At 37.8% G+C, this 10705-nt stretch overlaps 1 non-coding gene across 1 annotated transcript; it reads right to left on the bottom strand.

The window, feature by feature from the left end:
- Window positions 1–6332: 6332 nt before the first annotated feature.
- Window positions 6333–6439, bottom strand: LOC128291149 (small nucleolar RNA R71). Its single transcript, XR_008280925.1, has one exon. It is a non-coding gene; the product is annotated as a small nucleolar RNA R71 (small nucleolar RNA).
- Window positions 6440–10705: the final 4266 nt, after the last annotated feature.

Here is a 10705-nt window from a genome sequence, read left to right as displayed (position 1 = left end):
TATTCATTATGTTGAATGTTGTAATTTATTTTCTTGTAAGCTTATTAAGCCTAGTGCTTACTCTCTTTATTTTCATTTTTCTTATAGTTTTTAGCAAGCCACTCGGGGATCGAAGGAAATGTCAGAGACCCGATCACACTATCGAAGAAATCACATTGGTATAGTTAGACGTTTCGTTTTGTGTATGGCATGTATAGGAACTTGGTTTCTTTTGATATGATATGATCAATGAATGATGTGTAAATACTTGCTAGTGATTAGCTAATAGAGTGGCTGATGATATACATGTTTAATAGTATGTATGATTAAGTAGTAACTATCACATGAAAACTAAGAAAAATGTGAAAGTAACTTAAAAACAGATTCAAGTATCAGAAATAACGGGATTTTGAAAAATTACAAGAAATTGTAGAGACATGGGTTGATGGTGAATAATATATGAAATTAAAGTTCGTTGTGTCTATTTTCATATGGAATAAGCAAAACAGGTAAAGGTTTTGTATTTTATAGGGTATTGAGTTTTGGTGAAATAGGGCCAGAGCGATTTCTGGATCCCCTGTTCCAACTTTAGAAATTCACCATAAATTTTAAAAAAATAATTAGGTGGTGTACTTTATATGGTTAGAATTTTTTGAATCTAGTTTTAATAGAAACAAACGGTATAGTCATATGATTTTTTTACAGAGAGAAAAGTGGTTCGTAGTAAGTAGAGTCTAGTGCAGTCGAATTCTGAAATAGGGGTAACTTTAACTAATAAACTGTACTAATTGGCTAAGTCAAAAATTCTAGAAAAAAATTAGTAGATAGATATATGAGTCTAGTTTCAGGAAAAATTTATGGATCTTAATTTCGAGTTTTGAAACTCGAGAAATGAATTTTTAAGCAACCATGACGCAGAAAAACAGTTTATTCTGAAAATTAAAATAAGTGGTTTAGAGTTGTTTAAAAGGTAAGATAAGTTTAGTAACACCTCAAGCTTGACTCCGGTGACGGTTTCGGGCGTGGGGGTGTTACATAGTGTCGAAGGTTTTGCTAGTGGCATGGATGTTTCCATTTGTAGGCATTGTAAGAAGCATCATCTAGATGAATGTCGAAAAAACTCAAGAGCATATTTCAGATGCGGGTCCACGGAGCATCAGATTAAGGAGTGCACTTGATGACAATGAGTCAGGTATAGTTGTGGGATATCTCGGCTTATGTGTAGTGTTGTTTGTGAATGAGTTGACTTTTTGATTGTTGGATAATGTGTTGTGTGTGTGATAGTAAGTGAATTGATTTGAATTAGTGGTTAAGTGTTTGAGTGGTGTGAGTGATTTTAAGGTTAAGTATGATATGGTAGCACGTTGGGAGTAGAGTGCACAACGGAAGCGTAATGGTGAGTCTTGTGCTTAGGCGATAGCATGGTTAGTAGGAATTTCGAGGACAAAATTTCTTTAATAAGGGGTGAGTTGTAACACCTCAAAATTGGGGTTAAAATTACCCAGGTTAGTTGGCTGGGGTTTGTGGTTCGGTTGGATTGTTCAGCGGCTATCTCTTCAGTAACTTACATTTGGTCTCAGGTTCGAGTCCATGTGTATGCAATGTGGGAATTTTTTTTTTTAGAATTATTGATTTTAATTCTTTAAAACTTTGTAATTAAATTTGAAGGGTTTTGATAAAATCGATATTGTTATATTATTTTGAAATATTTTTTATAATAATAATTAGTAAAATCTGATTGGTTTTAAATTATTAATAAAAAAACTATTGGAGTTTTTAATTTTAATTAAAAAAAAAAGAAGAAGGGAAAGGAATCCCTAAAAATTTTTGTTCACGTTATTCTACTTTTCCTCTGATTCTCTCGCACGTTGGCTTCTTTTTCTTCCTTTTTCAGTTCCATCTTTTTTTTTTCTTTTTGGCTATTGTGATTCTTTTTGTATATATTTGGTCGTGCATTAAAGTTTTTGTTTCAATCATTCAATAGAGGAATTGCGTGATTAATTTGTTTAAGTGCTGAAACGTGTAAGTGCCTTTGAATTTTAATTTGGTTTTCTGGATTCTTTATTATTGTTGATTAAGGTTTTAGAATAGTTTGTGTGATCTTGTAATTGAGTTTCAGTTTTGTTCAACGGGGGGAATTGTGATCGTTCGTTGGTGTTTGTGAACTTAATAACGTGTGATTTACTAAACATTTGTATTTGGAGTGTTTTTTTATGTATTTTATGGTTGTGCATCAAGTTTGGGGGTGGTTTTGAGGCACACGGGCATGTGCCACGCACGAACGATTCACACAGTCGTGCGCCATTTGGAAATTAGGTGTGCTTTGTGGCACACAATCTAAGGTGGGTCACACGGGCTAGTTACGCAGCCGTGTGACCCATGTTAGGAAGATTGTGTCGATTACACACGGGCGTGTCGTTTAGTCACACGGTCATGTATCTCAGCCATACGAGCGTGCGAATTAGCCACACGGTCGTGTCTTCTCTACTTAAAAAATTATGCTAATTTTGGTTACAAATGCACAGTGAGTTACATGGGAAACTCACATGGTTGTGCAACTTAGTCACACAAGCGTGTTGCAGCCACACGGGCGTGTTGTAGCCACACGACCGTATGAATTTTCCAGACGACCCTGTTGACCCTCACACGGGTTGGACCTTCCCACATGGCCTGGTCACACAGCCGTATGGCCTTTTTTTTTACTATTTCTTTATTTTTTTTCCTTTTTACAAATCGATGCGATTTAGACCCTGAATGATCCTGTGTTAGTTTAAGTTCTGTAGGAGTGTGTGAGATCTTAATTTTTTTTAAACTAATTATGAAATGCTATTTGCATGTGTAATGTTGTATTCGTGAGCACATATTTGATATTGGGTTTGTAATTATGTTATTTATATAAACTTGGATGCAATAATGTGTTTTGTTGTGTTTAGTTGAATGTAGGCATGTGAATTCTGGTTTTGTTACTCTAGTTGTGAGGAAGTTCATTTCTATATGTCTGTTTGTATATTGTGTACATATTTTCTCATTTGCATAAAATTAGGGTTTTGGTTGTGAAGAGAAGGAAGTCTATTCTAAGCAGTCAAATTGCAAAATTATTTTGAAAGTGGTACATCCGCAATGCATATATATATGTCAGCTGAGTGACTGAGACCCACTATGTGGTTTGTAGGGTGGACAAGCTTATAATAGCCCTTTGTGGTGTGTAGGGTGCCCTAATATAGCCCAATTATGGTGTGCAGGGTGGTCGGAGTGATGTTTGGTTCGTTGGGTGGGTTTTTTATCTGTGTATTCATTACACATCTGAAAAATGATTGACAGGGTTAATACTGAATAATATTTTTGCGTACCATTGGTTAGTGGAAATAAAATTCATAAACGAATTACCAATTTGGGAATTTCGTATGTTTTTGGTATAGGTATGTTTCTTAAATATTTGTTGTGTTGCTCCGTTTCTGCCATTCACTTATGTTTCAGACTCACACTGAGCTCGTGTTGCTCATCCTTTTAGTTTTTCCCTTTCATGTAATTCACGAGTTTAAGCTTCAGACTCGACACATCAGAGGAATCAGAAAGTTTTTGGTGTTTGTTTGGTTTACATAAGATTTTGTTAAGTTTAGTATGGCTTATTTAAAAATTATTTGTAAGGCGGTTATAATAAATGTGGTACGGGTTTGAGTTTGGATTTTTCGTTAAATTATGTGTTTTCGATTTTGAACAGCATTTTAGAAGTTACGCACGCTGTTTTTAACTAAGCTTTTTGCTACTATTCCAAAGTTTTATACGCTTTTGAGAAATGACCTATGGTCTTCTATTAAAAAGTATACAATATATTTTTCACTATAACACTAGTTTGAAATTTTGGGTTACGATTAGCAAAATCTGATACATTTTTGAACTGTTCAGAGAATACTAATATGATTTATTTTTGACTTATTTTTAACGCCAATTAAACACTAAGTGCAAAGCATAGGTTTAGTTTTTACTAAATTTTGTTAAACATACAAAGATATTGACTTTTTTTTAAAAGAAATTTGGAATTCAATAATGTAACCTCCGAAATTCAATCAAAACTTCTGGATTGGGTTTTTAGGTGTTACATTTAGTGGTATCAGAGTCAGGTTTGTAAAAACTCAGCCTGTATTTTTCTTGAAGTATGACAATTGTGTTTATCTACAATGTCTTGATAATGGTTCTTTTATATATTTGTTGCTTTATGTTGATGATATGTTAAATGCGGCTAATAATCCATCTGAAATTGGTCATCTTAAAACCATGCTTAACTCTAAGTTTGATGAGGGATTTAGGTGCATGATAAACTATAATTTATACATATTTTTATCCCATGCTGAGCACATTTATGGATGATTTCTCAGATTTGGTGAATTCGATGCTCCTAATCTTTTAATTTCATGTTTTATAATTAGGTGAGCATAGGAGAGTAAAAAGAGCGAGAAATGGGCTAAAAATAGAAAAAACGGGCCAACATGAAAAATCAACACGGCTTGGACTACCTCACACTGGTAGGCCACACGGCCGTGCCCATTTGGCAGAACCGAAGCACGACTCACACGGGTAGACCACACACCCGTGCCTATTTAACAGCCTTGACCACGGTCTGAAGCAATCGTACACGGGTGTGTCACACAGGCATGTCCCTGTTGAGCCCAAGTATAGTCCTATTCAGAAAAGGCCACTCTGGAGGGCTCTTAGGCATTCTAAAGCCTATTTAAACACCTGAGGAGGCACTCAGAGGGAAGACAGAGAGTAGGAGGCAAGGAATTACTTAAGGAAAGCCTATTGATCCATCTCAAAAGCCGGATTCTTCGTCAAGACTGAAGATCTCCCTTCAATTTTCTTCAGGAGTTTTGGGTTTTCTTTATGTTTTGTTATCTTTATTATTTTGAGATGTTTTCTTCTATAATTATGAACTAAACCCCCTAAATACCTAAGGAGAATGAAACCTAAGACGGATCTTGTTATTATTATTTGAATTGTATGATAAATATTTGACTTGTTCTTAATTATGTGTTCTTAATTATGTATTCTTAATTCTTGCTTTAATATTACAGGATATTGATTCAAGTTAATGCACTTATTCAGAGGAGAAAAAGCCCCTGTCTAAGAGTAAATTTGTCGTAATTAAGTAGAGTTGATTACACATCTAGAGATAGGGTGATAAGATTTTTCTAGATTAGGGTGAAACCTAATAAAGGAGTCCATAGATCGAGTTAATGCAACACTAAGTTGTTAATTAGAAAGAGATTTCAATTAATCAACCTAGGGTTAGACGTTTCAGAGTCAAATAACAAATGAAGTCTAGGTGAATTTTTCCTTGGGTATTGTCTTAATTAATCGAGTTTTCCCAAAAGCATTTCCCAAATTTTTTTCTTTGTGCACCCTTAGTTTAGTTAATTACTTTAGATAAACAAATCCCTTAATTTTTAGGCTAGATAATAAAAAGAAAATAATTACTAGTACTCTTGGTTCCTTTGGGTTCGACAACCCGGTCTTGCTAAAGCTATACTACTGTTCGATAGGTACACTTGCCTTCATCGTGATAATAGATAGTTTCAAGAACGATTAATTATAAATTTTTAAAACCTGTTACGAATATCACTTATCAAGTTTTTGGCGCCATTTCCGGGGAACTAAGATATTAGGAACACTCGATTTTTATTACTTTAGCCATTTTACTTTATTTGCAATTTAAATTTTTAATTTATTTTCTAATTTTCTCTTTTATTCGCTTCTGACAGGTTTTCTAGTTTATAATAAGAAGAAACCCGTTAGGACCATTACTTTTTGACAGTGAGATCAATCGCACAACTCGCAGAAACCGAAGAGAAATAAGGCGAAGCTTAAGATATGCAGAGGAAGAGCAAGAGGACGATATTCAAACCACAACCGAGGAGATGGCTGAAAATCAGGAAAATTCGCTACCTCCTGTGATTGCTGCTGATCCAGTAAATCAGAATCCTGCTCCGCGCACTATGTATGATTATGCTAAACCGAATTTAACAGGAACTGAGTCAAGTATAGTTAGGCCTTCTATTGCTGCAAATAATTTTGAACTGAAACCTAACACGATTCAAATGATATAGCAATTTGTTCAGTTTGATAGTTTGCAGGATGAGGATCCAAACAATCACTTGGCGAATTTTCTGGAGTTTTGCGACACATTTAAAATCAATGGCGTTTCTGATGATGCCATTCATCTTCGGTTATTTCCCTTTTCATTAAGGAATAAGGCTAAACGGTGGTTGAACTCATTACCACGAGGGTCAATCACTACTTGGGAACAAATGACCGAGAAGTGTTTACTAAAATATTTTCTACCGGCCAAAATGGCTAAATTAAGGAATGATATCTCTTCTTTTGTGCAGATGGATTTATAAACACTATATGATGCATGGGAGAGATACAAGGACCTGTTGAGAAGGTGCCCTCAACATGGGTTATCACTGTGGCTACAGGTTCAAACTTTCCACAATGGGCTGAATCCTTCGACTAGACAAATGGTTGACGCAGTCGCTGGTGGGACTATCAATAATAAAACACCTTAGGATGTTTATGAATTTATAGAAGAGATGTCACTGAATAATTATCAGTGGCAAGTCATGAGGACAAAGCCAACGAAAGTAGCCGGCGTTTTTAACGTCGATTCGGTCACCATGCTCTCTAATCAGGTAGAACTTTTGAATAGAAAAATTGACGATTTTCTTGGTTCTTCACAGGTTCACCCAGTAATGCAATGCAATGCAAGTGAAGGAGGAACAAGCAATTCAGAATACCCACCTTATGGCCACAACATGGAAAACAACCAATTAAATTATATGGGTAATAATCCTCGACCTCAAAATAAACCCTACAACAACACTTACAATACAGGATGGAGGAACCACCCAAATTTATTATGGGGAGGCCAAGGGAATCAAAGAACACCACCACCTCCAGGCTTCCAACAACCACCTTACCAACAAGAGAAAAAGCCGAACCTTGAGGAGATGGTAACAAAATTCATCTCGGTGTTAGAAACTCATTTTTAGAATACCGAGACAGCACTTAAGAATCAACAACCGTCGATCCAAGGGCTCAAAACTCAGATAGGCCAGTCGCTAAATTGATATCTGAACGACCACAAGGTAGCCTATCGAGTAACACTGAATCTAACCCAAGAGAGCAGCTCAATGCAATTACCATTCAAAATGAGGAAGGGTTAGTTGAACCTAAACCAGAATCGAGGCAAGAAACTGTGGTAAGTAAAAGTAAAGGTGAGGTGGACCACAATGACCAAAAATAGGTAAGTGAAGAGTACAAACCATGTGTACCATACCCCAATGCGACAAGGAAAGACCACTCAGACGAACAATTCGATAAATTTCTTAAACTTTTAAAGAAGTTACATGTTAACTTACCGTTTATTGAGGCTCTTTCGTAGATGCCAAACATAGTAAAATTTTTAAAGGAGTTTTTAGCAAATAAGCGGAAGTTAGACGAGGCGTCGCATGTGGAGATGAATGCAGTTTGCTCAGCCATTCTGCAGAATAAGCTGGCCAAAAAATTAAAAGATCCAGGGAGTTTTACGATTCCTTTTTTAATTGGTAGCTTAGATGTTAATAATGCATTGGCTGATTTAGGGGCTAGTGTCAATGTCATGCCTTACAAAATGTTTAAGCAACTAGGTCTTGGGAAACCCAAACAAATTAGGATGAGCATTCAATTAGAAGATAAGACAATTAGATTTCCTAGGGGCATTATTGAAGATGTACTCGTTAAAATTGACAAATTTATATTTCCAGTTGATTTCGTTGTTTTAGACATAGATGAGGATAGTAACGTGCCTTTAATTTTAGGGATGCCCTTTTTAGCAACTGCTAGAACGATAATTGATGTTGGTACAGGTGAACTCACACTTCGTGTGGGTGATCAAACAATCACTCTTCAAGCTCGTAATTCGAGTAACACCTCAAAAATCGAAGATGATTGCATAAATCATACTACTAGTACTGATCATGCGGTGAAACCCTCTGTGCAGAAAACAAGTTCAAAGAGCGCAGATGAGCCTTGTTCAAGCAACAATAAAGAACCTATCTATGAAGAACGAATGTTACGAGTTGAGGAACTACATGAATGGCGGACACATAAACCAAAACCACGCCTTGACGAGCTCAATATTCCACCAAATCAACTTAAGGTTGGAGACAGAGTACTACTAGATGTAGCATAGAGTACTACTGGATGCAGCAGATCCTCGTATTGCCACTTCTGAATCTAATGGAGAAATTCCTCTCACGGTACTCAATATTTTTCCATACGGTACAATCGAGGTAATTCATCCTTAATTTAAAACTTTTAAGGTAAATAGTACTCATTTAAAACCTTATTTTGATAAAATTGATAGCAGTGAGGAGGAATGTAAACTCCTCACACCACCATGACCACGCAGCAGAAAGGTAAGTCGAGCTTAGACTATAAATAAGCGCTTCTCGGGAGGAAACCCAAGCACTAACGGTGTTAACTTCTTTAATTTTTAGTTTTTAACATTTAATCACTAACTAAGTACTTGGCCACAGGTTTTCCAGAACCACACGGCCAGGCACACGGGCGTGCCTTAGGCCGTGCTCACACCATGAGTGGAGACACGACCGTACCATACAGCCGTGTGAAACAGGGTAAATTTTTTCCTAAACACAGGATGCGATAAGTTGCCACCACCTGAGCTCAAGACTGATAAACCAACACGGGCATGCACCTACACACACGAGCGTGGGAGAAGTGAACGAAGTAGAACACGGCCGTGTGCATCGACACGCCCAAAGAACACGGGCGTGGGACGAATTTCAGATGCGCCCAAATTTGAAATCGCGAAACACACGGGCTAAAATAAGGGCACACGGGCATGTCCCACGGCCGTGTGCCCCAATACCTATATAAACCCTCACTATTCATCATCCCCTTCCCCAAAATCCCTAACCCTAGCTACCGCAACTTCTTTATACACCCTCCCTGCCACGCCCGTGCGCCAACCGATCAGCCGCCCTTCAACTCTCCTTTCTTCTTCCCTTTTCCACCTTCCCTTCTCTCCTTTCTTTTTCCTTCTTTTTCCCTTTCCACCACAGCACACGCACGGCCAAGAAATCACTGCCCACGCTCGTGGCCAACTCATCTCTCTGCTTCTCCGACCACCGCCATTGTCGATTACCATTTTTCCATATTTTTACTCAGTTATTACATTATTATTAATATTATTGTTCTTATTATTCATTATATTATTATTTATTCTTATTATTTTTCTGTCTTAAGTGCTTTATTGAACCTTATTTTGGTTATCCTTGTTAACTTCATGCTCCATTTAGTCTTAGATATTAGTACTAATTTGTAATTTTTTTTTCCTTAAAATCCTAGTCTTTTGATAACTTTCATATTTTGCTTCCTCATTTTTATACATTTTTATCTAGTGATCATTTATTTAAGTTTTCTACTAAGAATTTCTATTTTACTTGTTCGTTTGTTTGATGGAACTGAATTTGAATGATTATTTCTTATTTATTTGCCTATTATGTGATTCTTCCAACTAAATTCTATAATTTCTTTTGCAGAAACACTATGACAAACCCAAAAGGAAAGAAAGCTGCAGTCCCCACCTCAAAAAAATGAAAAGGACTGTTATCTTCATCGGCTCCTACTACAGAAATAAGACACCCATTCTTCCAATTCCCACCAGGAAACCAGGAGTAAATTTTTTAGACATATCGGGCCCGACCCTTAGGTGTGGGCCGCTGTATTGATTGGGCCACACTTGAACAAATTCAACTCGCTGACGCAGTCCGAGCTCTTCTGACGACTGACCCGTAAGAGCTCTTCTTTAAGATCATCGAGCCAACGTACCTCGAGCTCACACTAGAACTCTGTTCAACATTCCACTTCCAAACCATTATGACAGAGTTCGATGATCCAGGAACGGTCTAGTTCCGCCTCGGTAGTTTGGTTCGTCAGTTGAGCGTACCTGAGTTTGGAATTGCACTGGGGCTATATACGGAAGAGTTCATGGATGAAGAAGACTTCGACAGCCTCCATCGCCATATCTACTACTCTCCTTTGAAATGCTGGCAAGCTGTCGTACCTGCCTCGGCCACCTATAATCCTAGCCGCTCCAAGGCATCGGCTCTCCCTCCATCCTTGCGATACTTACACGCCATCTTAGCCCACAGATTGACAGGACGGCGAGAGAGCACCGGGGTCGTCAACACTCACGATGCCTACTTTTTATGGAGCATGGTGAATGGGCACATCTTCGACCTTGCCTATTTTATCGCCCTCGACATTCGCCATCAAATGGAGCGACATAGGAAGGGAGTCATCTCCATTGCCCCTATGTGACTCGATTGGTGAGGTACTTCGGTCTCCTCAACACAAGAACATAATCATCCTCCCTCACTCTCATCGGCCAGATGTCCCCACAGGGCATCTCAAGCATGTAACATATGAGGATGATCGAGAAATGACGTGGAACCGACCCTCCTCAATACTACCTCGTCCAGTCAGTCGAGGAGGACTCAGAGGACATTACTGATGATGTCCCTTCACGTCACGAGGACCCACCGACTCAGCCACCATCCATCCATCGTCCAGTTTATGCGGCAACTTCATACTCTGACATCTCTGAATGCCTTATTCGATTTGAGCAACAGTGTTTTCAGCGTTTTGATCACATTGATGCTAC

This window comes from Gossypium arboreum, chromosome 3 (genome assembly GCF_025698485.1).
Source record: "Gossypium arboreum isolate Shixiya-1 chromosome 3, ASM2569848v2, whole genome shotgun sequence".
Lineage (NCBI taxonomy): Eukaryota > Viridiplantae > Streptophyta > Magnoliopsida > Malvales > Malvaceae > Gossypium > Gossypium arboreum.
This window is presented reverse-complemented; position numbering and strand designations above follow the sequence as displayed.